The sequence below is a fragment of the Cotesia glomerata genome, linkage group LG9, assembly GCF_020080835.1.
Source record: "Cotesia glomerata isolate CgM1 linkage group LG9, MPM_Cglom_v2.3, whole genome shotgun sequence".
NCBI lineage: Eukaryota > Metazoa > Arthropoda > Insecta > Hymenoptera > Braconidae > Cotesia > Cotesia glomerata.
The window spans coordinates 8,048,943-8,065,908 of NC_058166.1; the positions used below are offsets into that span (position 1 = coordinate 8,048,943).

Consider the following 16,966-nt stretch of genomic DNA (forward strand, 5'->3'; position numbering starts at 1 on the left):
TCAGTGTCATCAGCAACTGCTTGAAGTGATGCGAAGTCGTCTGCACCGCCGGAGATGTCATCAACATAGCGACCTTTCGTGAGTGGTGTGATTGCTAGTGGGAACCGATGTCCTTCATCTTCTACGAGCTGGAGTAAGGCTCGAACGGCAAGGTATGGAGCTGATTTCGTGCCGTATGTGACGGTGGGGAGCCTAAATGGGATGATGTTTCCTTGCTCGTCGAACCAGAGAATTTGTTGAAGATCTTGATCATCTTCATGGACTTGTATCTGTCGATACATCTTGGTGACGTCGGTGATGAAGATGAATCGATGTTTTCTTGATGTGATATGTACATCGAAGATGTTGACTTGTAACTTCGGCCCAGTATGCATGATATCATTGAGTGAGAGTCCTGAACTGGTTGGTTTTGAGCCATTGAAAACCACACGGATCTTGCTTGTATTGTTGTCTTCCTTCAGTACCCCATGATGAGGTAGGAAGTACTGAGCTGCTGATGATTGTAAAGCTGCAGGTTGCATGTGATTGAGATCTTGATACTCCTTCATGAATTGCATGTAGAGTGTCTTGAGTCTTGTATCATGCTCGAGACGATGCATGAGATGCGGTAAGCAGCGGCGTGCTGCTGTACATGAGTCTCCTAGTTGATTTGGAGATGATATCAGTGGCAATCTGACGATGTATCTGCCAGAGCTGTCTCGTGAATGAGTATCCTTGAAGTGGGCCTCACAGGCTTCTTCATCGGGTGATAACGAGCGCGAATGATCCAACATGACCTCCTCTTGAAGCCAGAATCTGGATAATAAATCCTGGAGACCCTGGTCACATTGATTGGAGACAGCGTGATGAGCCCTAGGTGGTGGTGGTGAGTTAGCTTGGACTGGACCAAGGATAATCCATCCAAAAATTGTATTTTTTGCGAGCAGTCCAGGTGCCTCGCATCTAATGATTTCTCCAGTAATGACTTGACCATAATAGTTGGCTCCAACGATGACATCAATTGGGCCTGGAGATGCAAAGTCTGGATCGGCGAGTGTAAGATCCGAGAAGTGAGCCACATCGGCACCTATTACGGAAGTGGCTGGTAATTGAGCCGTTAATCCACCTAGGATGTGAACCTGCAACGTGAGTGACTGGTCTGAATGTTGTGAAGCTAGGGTAATGGTCACACATCCCTTGGTATGGCCAGCCTTTGATGATCCGATCCCTAAAATGGTTATATTGGACCGTGTGCGGCGTAAGTGTAATACTTTTGCCAATGTATCTGAAATAAAGGAGATTTCAGAACCGGAATCTAGTAATATGCGAATTGGATGAGTACTTAGCTTGGTCACGACATTGACTTGGCACGTTGCGAGTAACATTGCAGCATGTTGAGCTGGAGCACAACCAGTTGATGAGTCTGGAACTGATGAATGATGATCTGGATCTGTTGAATCTTGAGTACGGTGATCTTGAAGTTGGGCAACGGTGTTGAACGAGTATGATGATCCTGGAGCTTGATGATTGTTGTGCGGAAGCACAGTATTTTATTGTTGTTGAGCCGAAGTGGTTGAAGTTGATGTGATTGATCCATCTGGGTGAATCATCGAGTGATGATTGCCTTGACAGACTTTTCATCTGAACCGAGACTTGCATGTTTCGACTCGGTGGTGTCCAAGGCAGTTTGGACACAGTCTGAATTGATCCACCACTTGGATCCGCTCTTGTGGTGTCATCCTGCCGAATTGATCACACCTGACCACGTAATGGTCTCCCTTGCACAGGTCACATGGGTATTGAGCCACTGGAGTCCTTTTCCCTTCTGCCCAAGGCACTGGACTCACCGTTGAGCCTTGAGTGCTTGAAGTAGCCATGTGGGCGTGTGCTGTGCCCTTGATGGCCTTGGCGGTGGATCTTGAGCTGGAGTGACTTGACCTCTGTTGATCGCCAGGCTTGTTGGTACTCTCCTCGTACCGTTCTTGAGCTCGAGCGCGTTCAGTCAAGAATTGACGAAGCTGTGAGAGAGATGGGAACTCCACTGATGATCCCAATGACAATTCCCATGCTTCTCGGGTTGACCGATCCAATTTCGAGATGATAAGTCGAGTTACCAGATAGCAATCTCCAACACAGAGATTGACTTGTTGAGCGACGAGTGCACTGATCGCTTCATGGGTCTGGTCGATGATTGAGTAGAGCTGCTTGGCAGACTTCGAGGTCAAAGTTGGTAAATTTAATAATTTGTCCAATTGTGCTGAGACGAGTAGACGAGGAACATCGTACCTCTTCTGAATTGCACTCCATGCGCTTGCAAAGTTTTCATTGCACATTGGGGTGCTGGCGATTAGTTGAGCCGCTTGTCCTGTCAGATGGGTCTTCAGGTAGTGGAGACGCTCGACATCCTGGAGACCTTCGCAATTGATGACAATTGAGGTGGACATGTCCCTGAATTCTGGCCACTTGGCGTAATCACCAGAGAAGTGATTGATGTTCAGTGGAGGCAGGGCCACACGATGAGGAACGCGTGGTGCAACTTGTTGAACTGGAGCGGGTTGAGCTGGAACATCTAGTTGATGAATAAGAGTGCTTAAGACTGTGCGAGCCCCAATGTACGATCTGTATGTTACATCAAAGGTGCCGTCCTTGATGTATGGATGCTGGATGAACTCTTCAGTGGCATTGGAAGCTAGATGATCATGGATCAATGAAAATTGTTGCCATTCTTGGACTAGAATTTCCATGCGAGCCTTGAGTGACGACAGGCCTTCAGCAGCTGTGAGTAATGAAGCAGTCACCTCAATGTCAGAGATGAGCTTCAATCTCGACAATTGTCCGCTGACCTTGAGATCGAGTTCACATGCCTTGGTTAAGCGCTTGCGTCCACGTTTCTTTGGATCTTGCGGGTTGAGCAGTGAGTCCTTGGGATTCTCGGCATCAGTGGCGTCGGAGTCGCTGATGTGACCAATGGCGCTATCACTAGGAGCCACAGGTGGGAGCTTGGGATCCTGATGACCGATCTGGATGATCGGCGTCCCTGAATGAATTGGAGGTTCCTCTTTGGGAGCATCCGCTGGAGGAGTTATTGACGAGTCCTTATCGTCACCCATGGTTGATGAATCTGAATATTATTTATTGTATTAGAAATTGAACACGAAACGAGACTGATTGTGAGTCTGTGACTATTTTACGCGATTTCCAACACCCGATCCGGCTCGAGGGACCAAAATGTAAAATAACTTAACATTAAATATTTATTTATACCGGATCTGGGTGTTTAAAAGAAATTATAAACACTTATTCATGGTTTTCTCGTTTATTATATAAAATATCACAGTTTAAAATTAGTGAACACTTGACTCTTAATAACTATCATAAATTTCTTCTTAATTTATTTGAACTATTTAATTAAGTAATACGAGAATTATTATTAAATTAAGTATTTGAAATTACCGTAATTATAATCATAAAGACGAGTTATCAATATGTTGGCACCATACACAAATATCAATTTAAGGTTTTAATAAGAGCGTTGAGTTAATCAATTTTACCAAGATTTGAATACGAGCTCAGATTTAATTAATTGCATGAATTTGTTGATCTATTATTTTATCACAATAAAAATTATTAATGACGCGACAATAGTTAGTACGAGCGATGATACGAGTGAAGAGCACGGAGGAGAGTCAGAACGCGAACTGAACTCAGCAGTCACAAGATAGGCTTGAATAAAAGCAAGAGATTATAAGATTATTTGCATACCTGGTGATCAGTGACATCACCTCATCCAGGTATGACAACGACTTGAACTGAAGACAATTTTAATTAATGAGTCATGCAGGTATTATATTATTAAGACTGAATATTATTTAATCTCTTGTGAATGCTGATTGAACATGTAAAATAATTTATATAGTATGTAAAGCATGATCCCGAGATACCGGCATAACAATAATCGAGAGGTTACGTTTTTAATTATTATTATTAACCAACATTTTTTATTAACCAATTATTATGAAAGACAAGAAGTTGGTACCTGAATTTCCGATGATGGAAAATTATCCTGGATGATTTGGTGAGTTGCATTGCACAAAGATGCACTGAATTAATTTATGTGTACTGAGCACGTGTGGCCACCGTGTGTAGAGCAATTATGCCGGTTGGCGGGCAACCGTCTATTTGCCTTGGGGAGTTGACTATCAGGGTGCGCGTCAATCGCAGCACCACTGATGCAGCAGAGTGCGGATTTACCAAGTGTTCTGGCGCGAACATTTGGTATTTACGCAACAATGGTTAAAATTTTGAACAATACTGAACTACTGATCACACCCACGGTTATAGGAAGTACTGGTGCTTCTCGGTTGTCGTAGCTGGGTTTTTATACGCTCACAAGTCCCTCCTCCTCATTTACAATTTTAATAACCCTTAGTATAAAATTTTGATGGGAGTTCTAGATAACAGACTACGGAATTCGGCGTTCGGGAATCACTATGCAATAGCAATGCTTATGCATAAACACTCTTGCCTATTTTCTGGGAGTTAACGCGGTCGGGTTAATTTCGGTTACCTACGGGATTCCTATGTCTCCGGACTTCGTCCCGTGACTCAGCGGTTGTTTGCTCAGGTGAGAATGCTCGCGATGGGATTGCTCTGTATGATCGCGTCTAACTTTCCCCTTATCTTTCCGAATAGTTTTCTTACCGTGAGTTTTTCTATTTCGATAGAATTCTCTGTTTTTGAATTAGATGATTAAGTTTTTCGATAGTGGTATGTGTGGTCTGAATATTCTCAGTTTTGTAAGGGTTTTTTATTTTCTATCTTCGGTTTGCCGGCTATTTGTTTAGGACGCGTGAGGTATCGCGATTTACGTTCACGTGATGTGGGTATATTCTTTTGTTTCGAGATCTCTCGGTTGATAATTATTATTCCCTTTTTCACGATGGTCGAACCGTGATGATTTTTCCTTTCTAAATTCCGGCTAGCTGATAACCGTATGCAGCGGCTCAGATTATTTACTCGAGAATTGAAATGTCTTTTGTTTGATTTATTTTCTCGATCCAAGGAATTGTTTGAATAACTATTTTTAAATGTGAATTAATTATTTAAGCCGATAACTTGTCAACCAATATAATATAAAACATAGAAATAATTAACCGTTTCTGTCTTAATACAATTAAGCTAATTTGTAACTTTCTAATTATTAATATTTATTTTATTAAAGCCGATGGCTTGTCTATTGAATTTGGGCACTCGGTAAATTCAATTAAATAAATATTTAATGTAAGAAAAATATCACGGACCGTAATACTGGTTACCGACTTCCCGATGAGTGCCGCCTTTGCTTCCGCGGCTGGGGTTTTTATATCCGCGGATCCGCCATTGTACCACGGTGGCTGGTCACGTAGCCAGGCTCAGGCGTTGCCGTGTTACGTAACTCGTTTGAAAAAGGGTTTATATGCGTCAAATATATAATCGAATGCATTATAATGCGATATACGAAGTCGTGTCCGTATTGACCACAGATATCTATAAAAAATATATCGCAATTAAAGGTATATCATCTCATATTCCATTATTATTAATTATTCTATTATTAATATAGGATATTCATCAATAATATATTATCTTTATGCATAAACCATACATTCATCAATATGTTACTTCGCATATGCACGATTCTTATGTGTATCGATAAATATACGGTGTTACATATATTCTTCATATATTGCACATGATATACAGCACATATAGTTCCATGTGCTGGTGATATAGCAGATGATGCATGGATTACCATACACCAACGATCATACCATTCATGCAACCATACATTCGTCATTCATTTGCATTACATCGTACGATATATTTTTAATAATCTGTAGTATTTCTATGCAGGAATGCGCGAAGAATATTTTTATTAAAGGTCATGTTCGTGGAATTTGGCCGCTGGCTATTTCTATTAAAGGTCATGTTTAGCAGCTGGTTACTTCCCTCATGGCTGCATACACGATGGGCTCCTAGATAAGAAGTTATTTGCCGGCGTTTACAGGCGGTTTTTCGGGACAACCGAAACTAATGTTTTTCTCTCAGAACCTTTTGGTAACGAGTAGTCGCAACTAAGACGATAAGCTTTTTCAAATCTCGCTCGAGTAATATTCTTATCTGTGTTTTCCTTTCGTCTTATGAAAAAACAAAAAAAAATGTTTTAAAAAGAGTTGTTTAGTTCGATTTAATTTTTACCGGGGTCCGCGTGGCAACAGCGGAGGACAATAGATTCCCCGCGATATACGTTTTTTAGGGCCCTCCCACAATAGTTATGGCGCCGTTAACTATTAACATAATAGTTACACCTTTCTCTAGATCATTCCGAAGAGGAAACTGAGGGGGCCCGCGGTGGGCGGTTCTTAAGGGTACGGTGTTACAGTAGTTCATAGTTCCATCATTAATTAAGGATTTTTACTGATTAGTTATTCATTAATGTGTTACGCGTGGCCGTAACATTCACACACACACACACACACACACACACACACACACACACACACACACACACACACACACACACACACACACACACACACACACACACACACACACACACACACACACACACAAACACAAACACAAACACAAATACACACACAGATGTTGATGGATTTGAGTGTTTTGCCGGCAATTATTCTCTTATTTATTTAATTTTAATTTTCGCGAAAAAGTATTGAATTAAAATTGTCAACCTTTATTATAGTTACAAAAAATACTAAAATCCGATCAAAAATAGTTCTACTGTAAAAACTACTGTAAAAACTACTGTAAAAACATTTCATAAGACTATTATAAGAACAAAATATTTTTCCTTTCAAAAAAGATATAAAATAAAAAAAGACCATTCGGCAGCCGAAATGGAAGTAGATTTCATCGTAAATAGAAAAAAATATAACGAGGATTGTATACAAAACTAGGGCTTTTAACTTCTATGCAATTAACAAAAATATACATCGACAGAAAAATACTAAAAACAGTGCAATAGAAAATTTCATAATGGGCATAGCGGAAAATGACATAATTTTGAGACTACACATATAATATGGTACTCAAATTAAAGCTTATTTAAAGAACTTTCAGATGCAATTTACAGAGTTTCAATAAGTTATACACTGAAAAAAAAGTATGTCCTATCACAATACGTTTAAGTGTATGGCTTATACCCATGTTAAATGCGCCATCTGTATAAGTCATGAGCTTAAACGTATTGCGATACGACTTAAACTTTTTTTTCAGTGTACTATTCAAAAGTTATTCGAGTAAGAAAGTGAAGAACTATGAGTTTTTATGATTTTCAAAATTTTTAAATCCTGGCATTTCTAAATTACTTGACCGATTAAGTTCATCTTCAAACTTGACTTCGGTATTTATCTATAGAATAAGTATGTTGAGTTTGGTTGAGATCCGTTGTAAATTGGCGACGCTATCGTCGTGACAAGCCGCGTTATATCCTATATATATGTATATATATATATATATATATATATATATATATATATATATATATATATATATATATATATATATATATATATATATATATATATATATTAGACTGGGCCAAAAATTAACTATTTTTTTTTTTTTTTTGTATATCGAAAATATTATTTGGGATGACAAAAAAATGTTGTGAGAATTTGAGCCCTTAATATTTATATTAAGAGGTCTATCATCGCAACTTTTAATTTTTTTCGGAACGGGTTTTGTCTCATAACTCCTAAACCATCGAGGTAAATGAAATAAACTTAGATGTTTTTGAAGCAAATTTAATTGTCTACAAAAAGACTGATTGAAATTTTTCGTCAGATGAACCGTTTTCTTATAAACACGCCTTGAAAATTGATAAGATTTCAGAATTTTATTGTTTAACTTTGGAATTTTGTAATTCACTTAAAAATTAGTATCCGGAAAAAATTCAATAGAGATTCTTGAAGGGAATTTAATTTCCTATCTAAAATGTCTCTTAACATTTTTAGCTAAATTCACTCCTTTGAAAGTTATTCAAAGTTAAAGTTGATGTCAAAATAAAATTCTGGTTTTTTTCGCTGTAAATTTAATTTTTTTGAGCCCATTGAAAATTTTGATCTTTTTATAGATAATAATTTTTATTTTATCAACAGAATTATGAAAAATTTGAAAAAATCATAATATATTTTTATTTATTGGCATTGAAAAGCTATTTTCTGCAGAAAATTGCATTTTCACTGTGTTTTGATAGTTTAAAAATAACAATCATGTTGTTTTCTCATTGAAAATTATTTACTTTTTATTTAATACAAATTTATCTACGAGAATCCGCTTTGATTAACAACCTCCCCTTGTTTCATTTTTCGACATCAATCCACAGTACTACTTCTCATGAGATTACTCTCTCATTTTCTCAATAATTGCGTCGCTTAATACGAATGCTTAGCAGAAATTAATCATCAATGATATAGTACACATTCAATAAGAAACAAAATCAAATTACAGTCAACGCTCTCTGTATTTGATTCGCCCGTCCAGGAACATTCTCTGTACTTGACTCGTCCATAAGAGCTGTGTAAATTCGTCAAATACAGAGGAAAAATGTGGTCAAACACAGAGAGCGGTTAAAATACAGAGAGGTCCAATACAGAGAGCATCGACTGTATCATTCATAAAAAAATTTTATAGCACAAAAATATCATTGTATGTATTTTAATCATTTATATTCTATAAGGAAAACAATATAAAACTTTAGTACATCTATAATTATATTTAACAATTAAAAAGACGGAATAATCATTCAATTAACGTACTTTTATTGCAATTAGGGAATTTTTCCGATACTCACTAATAACTAGTAATAAATATTGGAGCTGTTCTTCGTCTTTAGTAAGGCATTGATTGTAATCTTCAATTAGCGCTACACCACGTTCCGCGACATCATTGACAACAGCCAAACATTCCTGAAAACTATCGATGCTGGACCACTTGTCGACTTCTTCACTTAAAAATTCATGTGGCAAGTCAAAGTCTTTTAAAATTGTTAACGATTCTGTTGAAATGAAGTCACTTACATCTTTGTGTAAAATTCATGTAAGTTTTTGTAGTCAAATTCATATTTTCTGGCTTTAGTTTTTATAGGGTTCCGATTTTTCAAATTTTTTACCATTTTTTTCTTTACTTCCGGATCTACAGCATCGTCAAATAGAGAAATTATGGCTAATTTGTCACTTAAATACCACAAATGATCGCTCATTTTCTTTAAAGCTCCTTTTGATACAGATGAATTAATTTTATCATAGAGTATCAATTGTTGCATCAAAATTAAGTCATTATTTGCAGCTAAGATAGCAGAAGGTGAAGTGAACCAAGCTTTTATATAAATGACAATTATGAAAATACATACTTGGCGAATACTAGTTAATTCATGAGGGGTCAGCTTAAATTCTCCCCTAAAAATATATATTTTCAGGCAATAAATTACCTTCGACATCCAACGAGCATGACTCATCGCTCCTGGATGTTTAAAGGTGAAATTATCTTTTGGAATAACTCCTAAAAATTGACGATAACTCTAAAAATTCTCGGTAATCATTCCTCGGAAGATATTTCTGCAACAAATGAGTACGAATGAAAAAAACTGATTTTCTTAATCTAGAATTAATAATTAAAAATCGTTTTTGAATACTAAAAGAACAAGATTTCAATTAAAACAAAGTACAAAATTCGATCAATTTTAATTTAACATAAATTACGAGTTAAAGATAATCACGTATATTTTTGTCTATGTTTAAAATGAATTGTATTCGATCGACACCAGGAAATTACTATTAATTTAAGGTTTAAATTTTTCCATTACACAATTTTTTAAATTTACCGAAAGGAAAAATTTCTTTTGAAAAATATGGGCATTCTAGTGACAAGACATTGATATGTTGGAAATTTTCAACAATTTCATTTCTTTGCAGAAGAAATCAAAATTTTTCGCACAGTAACTTTTTTGTTGGAAAATAGTTTAACTGATTAAAAAATAAAAAACAAAAATACAATTTTAGATAGATAACTTGAGAATTTTGATTCAGCATTGTTTTTTCCAAATGTAGAAAACTTCTTTCAATTATTTGCATTTTCTTAAAAAAAAATTTTTTCTCTCAGTGTATAGTGAAAAAGAAAGTTGTTTTTGAGTGCTTTTGTGAATGATATTATGTAACTAAAACATACCAGCGAATAACTTTCAATAAAATCCAATGTTTCATCTTTTTTCTCTGATAGTACTTTAGCAACAATAGGATCATTAATTCCTGCACTGTATTTTGATTTATCTATCTTGTTCCAATTATTTTTGAATCTACCAAAAATTGAAACATTTGGGCCATTTTGCGTTGGCCAGTATACTTCAAAAACACCTTTAATGAGTAGTTCAATGACGTGATGACGACATGGCAACCAAATGAGCTTTCGCCCTAAAAGATTCTCTAGTTCTACGCCAGCGCCACGATGAATGCCTATTTAATAATAGAATCATTAATGAATTAAAAACAAACATGAAAAATAAAATCTCTCAATTCTAAATACTTTGTTAATAGTATTGATTTACCTGTATTTGTATATGCAGTATCAAAGCACACCGCTTTGACATAATCACTGACACCCCAATGCTTCAAAGTTGAGTTTACTGCTGAAGCTTGCTCAATTCCAGTTCCTGCTCCAATTTTTGGAATGCCTAATAATTGTTCAGCGCCAGACGATGTCAGAAGAATTGGGAGTCTATCTACAACATCTGCGCCAACAATATCGCTTAACAATTTACCATCCCAATGAACTACGTAATTATCATTGAACTTTAAGTCTTTTTAACCCTTCAGCTATTTCTTTTCGAAGAAGTATACGATTTCGTTGGATAGTTTTATAGCTTAAATTAACATTCCGAAGATCTATTCCAACGCTCTGTAAGGTAGCTGCCAAAATATATGTAGCATTTCTGTTGCTAACATTTGCACGATCAAGCGCAGCTGCTAAATTTGGAGTGATAATGTTTATTTTTGGTATTTTTTCAGACAACAATTCTGTTTCAAAATCGGAAACATTTGAAATTTGACTGATAGTTGACTGCGACGATGTTAGTAACTCTTGACTAGGTGTAATTTCATTATTATTATTATCATTAACCAAATCTATTTCTGAAAAGTATTTTGATATTATTTACAAGAAAATGTGATCAAAGTATAACAAGATTACATAATATTTAGTTATCAATTAGTTATGCTGAGCATAAAAATTACACAGAAAAAAAACTTCTTGCACCAAGAAAATTTTAAGGAAGACAAAAGTTATTTTGGAGCAAAAAGAAATTTTCTGGGGTCAAGAAACTTTGACTTCATTAAAGAAATTTTTAATCTTCCTTAATATTTTCTTGAGCCAAGATAATTTACCTTCTAGTCAAGAATTTTTTTTCTGTATACGGTTACGGGAACAGAATAAATTGCAATTATTTTTTCAGTTATTAATTTTATTAAATCAAGTATTATTGTAAATACCAAATATCTACCTATCTCATCGGTTTCCATAATTTCAACATATTTTCTCGAAGTTTCTGGTGAACTGGAGTTATCAGAAATTTCTGGTTGATTCAATAGTTTCTGAGCCGAAAAGTTGTTGATCTCTCCATTCAAACTTCTTAGACCGTTTTTTCCAGCGATATTAAATAACTGTTGAATTTTTTGTTCAAAACTCACTTCTTTTTGTTTTTAGCTTGTGATTTTATTCTTTTCTTATTGCACTGCAATAATTGCCATTTTTTGAAAAACTCAAGTATTTTGTTAATCGTATTTCGAAGCCCGGAGGTTAAAATTTGTAAATTTTTCCAACAATCTTGAACTATATTTGCAGTTTTTTTGCACTTTCATTGACTTTTAGATGAAGAACTTTGTGATGATAAAAAAATAATAATAAAACTTCTTTTATAGTGGGAAGTTTACGACCATTAATTTTAGCTATTGGAACACCAATCAAATTAATTTTTCGGTTGTCATATTGATACAGTTCTTTGATATTATTCAATTATATTTACGTAATCAAAAATCACAACAAATAAAGAGAGTCAGGTTGTAATAAAAATTGTAACAACACTAGAAATTAGACACACAACTCACAACACGAATACTGAGATTAAAAGCGACGCTCGATCCACAATTAACAATGAAGAAAGATGCTACAGTTATCTAAAAACATAACCTCTCTATTTGTGGAACAATGGAATGTAAGAAATACCGAAAGTGAAGGTCGAACGAGGGTGCTGTTTTTGTAGGAAGGGGGATAGATGAATAAAAACATCGTGGCGCTATATAATACGATACTAATAATTAATAATATTGTTTTGAGGTTATGTTCAATCGGTTGGCTTTGTATTAAGCGACGCAATTATTGAGAAAATGAGAGAGTAATCTCATGAGATGTAGTACTGTGGATTGATGTCGAAAAAATGAAACAAGGGGAGTAAGGGGAGGTTGTTAATCAAAGCGGATTCTCGTAGATAAATTTGTATTAAATAAAAAGTAAATAATTTTCAATGAGAAAACAACATGATTGTTATTTTTTAAACTATCAAAACACAGTGAAAATGCAATTTTCTGCAGAAAATAGCTTTTCAATGCCAATAAATAAAAATATATTATGATTTTTCAAATTTTTTCATAATTCTATAGATAAAATAAAAATTATTAACTATAATAAGATCAAAATTTTCAATGGGCTCAAAAAAATTAAATTTACAGCGAAAAAAACCAGAATTTTATTTTGACATCAACTTTAACTTTGAATAACTTTCAAAGGAGTGAATTTAGCTAAAAATGTTAAGAGACATTTTTTGTAGGAAATTAAATTCCCTTCAAGAATCTCTATTAAATTTTTTCCGGATACTAATTTTTAAGTGAATTACAAAATTCCAAAGTTAAACAATAAAATTCTGAAATCTTATCAATTTTCAAGGCGTGTTTATAAGAAAACGGTTCATCTGACGAAAAATTTCAATCAGTCTTTTTTTGTAGACAATTAAATTTGCTTCAAAAAACATCTAAGTTTATTTCATTTACCTCGATGGTTTAGGAGTTATGAGACAAAAACCCGTTCCGGAAAAAAAAATTAAAAGTTGCGATGATAGACCTCTTAATATAAATATTAAGGGCTCAAATTCTCACAACATTTTTTTTTTGTCATCCCAAATAATATTTTCGATATACAAAAAAAAAAAAAAATAGTTAATTTTTTTGGCCCAGTCTAATATATATATATATATATCTATATATATATATATATATATATATTTATATATATATATATACTAGCTGACCCAGCAAACGTTGTTTTGCCATGTGAAAAATTTCTAGAGAATTTCTAGTGTCGAAAAAAAATTACTAACTTATTGGAAGTGTATAAGGATGTGGAATATGAGTGAAAAAGTCCTGGAGCGCTGTGAACGATGAGGGAATGTTGTTTAAAAATAACAACACACCAAACATTAATTGTTTCAATTTATTAGAAGTAATAATTATTTATAGAATTAATTAATTAAATAATATTAATCTCTTAATGCTGCAGCGTGAACAATATTTTTTGTTAGCCCGTCTAATCTCATGACTTCATTGCGTTCAGCTCGTGTATTGTCTGATTGTTCTTGACGCAATTGCGCCATTCTCACACGCGCTCTAGTATTTTTTTCCTGAACTTGTTCTTCGGTTCTTTAGGCTCTTCTATTTCGAATGCTTCTAGATTTATTTGTATCACGGCTCAAATTGGCCCCTTTGCGACATGTTGGCATTGTTCACTGTACAATACAAAACACACATAAATAGAACTGATTGAATTATTTAATTATTATATTAATCATTTATTTTATCTTTGATCACATTAAATATACATGTAAAAATTAGATAGTTTCACGAAAGCGAAAAATTTTATGTTTCTTAATTATATTGAAAATACATATGGTTAGAAATAGTGAAAAAAAAAAAATTCTGTCGTAATTAGAGCTCTTATAAGTAAACACAAAAAAAATTTCCTAATTGTAATAAAAATCTAACTTTCACCGAATTCGTTTTTCACCATTCCCAACAATATTTTCGTTATAAATAAGAAAGAATAATTTTTGATTTTATAATAAACGTAAAAAATAATTTATACTTACAACTCAATAGCCGTTGTTTGCGGGAACTCGTGACACGTGTTGAGTATTTCAGAGGTTATGTAAGTCACTTAATTAACTGATCGTGCGATTTACACTCAAAATTAATAATTTTATTAGTTATTAATAATTAATTGTATTCAATAATATTAGTTATCAATAAATAAATAATAAAGTTACTCGAGAATATATTTGATATGAGAGTTACACTGAGATAGTAAAAATGTTTAACTACTACGCTTGATGCATAAACACTAATAATAGCCGAAAACTGTAGAGGTAACATCCCTACTCCGTGCTGTTTACAGGGTGAGAAGTGACACCGGTAGACACATGGAGGGGATAACTTACCAAGTGATAATAATTGATGTTATCGAGCGGGATAGAAAATGATAAAATTATGAAAATGACTATTAAAAAGCAAGGTTTGGTGATAAAAAAGTGCAAATTTAGAGTTGTATGTATTTTTTGATGCCACATAATAAAAAAAAATTAAAAAAAAAAAATTTTATCAAAAAAATAAAAAAAAAATTTTTAGGGTGAACACCCCTTATCACTTAGAGGTTAGAAAAATAGATAGTAGCTGACTCTTAGGCTTACTGAATATGCATAAAAAATTTCATGAGAATCGGTCAAGCCGTTTCAGAGGAGTATGGGAACGAACATTGTGACACGAGAATTTTATATATTAGATATACAGGGTGTCCCAGAAGTAACGGACGCCATTGTAGCATCTGATAAACAAAATAATTCTGAGACGAAAAGTCCTTAGCTATTTTTCAATCAGACGCATAGATAATTAATTATTAATTAAAATAACGTCCTTTTATGCGTTAGAGAGAGAGCACTAGTGTCAAGTCAAGTATGTTCCAACGAAGACGCTTGCACGTGTGAATGTGTAAGTAAATATGTGTGACTACGTTAGCTATAGAAACTAGTTAGTCATACAGTTAGTTGTGTCTTTGTTTGGCGCATACTTTACTGGACACTGGCGCTCTCTCTCTAACAAATAAAGAGACGTTATTTTTAATTAATAATTAATTATCTATGAGGTTAATTAAAAAATAGCTAAGGACTTTTCGTCTCAAAATTATTTTTTTCATCAGATGCTACAATGGCATCCGTGACTTTTGGGACACCCTATATATATATATATATATATATATATATATATATATATATATATATATATATATATATATATATATATTGTGACATGGAAAATTTTCCATAAATTTGAAATTGCTCGATTAGAGATTATTAGGTTGGCTAAGCTGAGGAATTGCTGAGATTCGACGCGCCTGTGTCGCCCCAAGCGGCCTCCCGATCAGAATGACAAGCTCGAGGTAAGAATAATTCATGAAAACGCGCCGAATTTGAAAAGAGTACAGGAATGCGTGGGAACTATTGTAGAATGCATGAGTGAGTGAGACTAGGCTATAGCGATCAGACGAGCCGCGAATTTCTACGGGCAATCGACGACCAACGCGACATCTGGCCACGAGGATGGAACGACGAGAACATTTGAACGGACCAATGACGATGGAGAGCAATAAAACACAAGTAGTTGAGGCTCCACCTGAACTCGTGAAAAAGAACTAAAAAGTGAATCGACCAATCATCGATCGCCCAGGGGAAGGAACGCAACCACGATTGACTACGGCCGGCTGGAAAATGCCGTGAGCTGCGTGCCGCGCAGATTTTTGAGTGCGCAGAAGTGAGAACACATGTTGTCGAGGAAGCAGCCATTGTAGGCCCCTTCTGATCTGGACGCCGTGACTGTGACATCGAGCAGTTATTATTTTGATTGTTATTTCTTTCTGTTGCCGTTTGATTTTGGATTTTTTTTATTTTGTCGTGAGTTGAATACGAATAAGTTCGCTGAGCTTTTGTTGTGTTTTTTTTGGACACTACGATCCCGAATACGCCATCGCCGAGACATCAACGCTTTTTCCGTCAGTTTTGCTTTGCCGCCAACTTCGATCACCTAGCCAACATCGCCTGGAACGTTTACGGAAGCTACGGGGTGAGTCTGATCGCTAAATTTTAGCCCCAGGGTGTCATCACCGCGAATTTCGTCGTAATTGTCACGGTTTAATCCGTGGACAATAATTTCCTTTCGGAAATTTTTGATATAATTCAAGTTGCACGGAATTAAATAAATTCCATTCGAGATTTTGAGCTTTGACGACACTCTGAGGCACGGTACCGCTGAGTCGTGTGTATTTGTGTGTGTGACATTTTTGCCGAGATTATTTTTTTTTTTTGCCTGTTACTTACCTCGAGCTTCAATTACCCGACAAATCGGATTACTAACAATTATTTGAAGGACAAGTGAAATAAGTCGAATACTTTGCGTAGATTAATTTTTTTTGTATTTAATTTTCGATAGTGAATTTTTTGTTGTTTTGATTTGTTACTAGATTTTACGATTGGAAACCTGATTAAAAATTTTGCGATCGGAATTAACATTTTTTTTTTCTTTAAAATTCGAATAAATTTTGCGAATTGACTTAATTATTTGTTTTGAAATTTTGAATAAATGTTGCGAATTGAATTAATTATTTGTTTTGACAATTTGAATAAATTTTGCGAATTGAATTAATTATTTGTTTTGACAATTTGAATAAATTTTGCGAGATGAAGTAATTATTTGTTTTGAAATTTTGAATAAATTTTGCGAATTGAATTAATTATTTGTTTTGAAATTTTGAATAAATTTTGCGAATTGAATTAATTATTTGTTTTGACAATTTGAATAAATTTTGCGAGATGAAGTAATTATTTGTTTTGAAATTT

At 34.5% G+C, this 16,966-nt stretch overlaps 1 protein-coding gene and 1 long non-coding RNA gene across 4 annotated transcripts in view; both read right to left on the reverse strand.

Annotated features, from left to right (window-relative positions):
* LOC123271496 (head-specific guanylate cyclase) overlaps window positions 1-16,966 on the reverse strand; it is a 296,342-nt gene that overhangs the window by 175,849 nt on the left and 103,527 nt on the right. The gene's annotated exons all lie outside the window — the stretch shown is intronic.
* LOC123271506 lies at window positions 9,249-9,537 on the reverse strand. Its single transcript, XR_006510894.1, has 2 exons — window positions 9,395-9,537; window positions 9,249-9,330 (listed from the first exon to the last, which is right to left on the reverse strand). It is a non-coding gene; the product is annotated as an uncharacterized LOC123271506 (long non-coding RNA).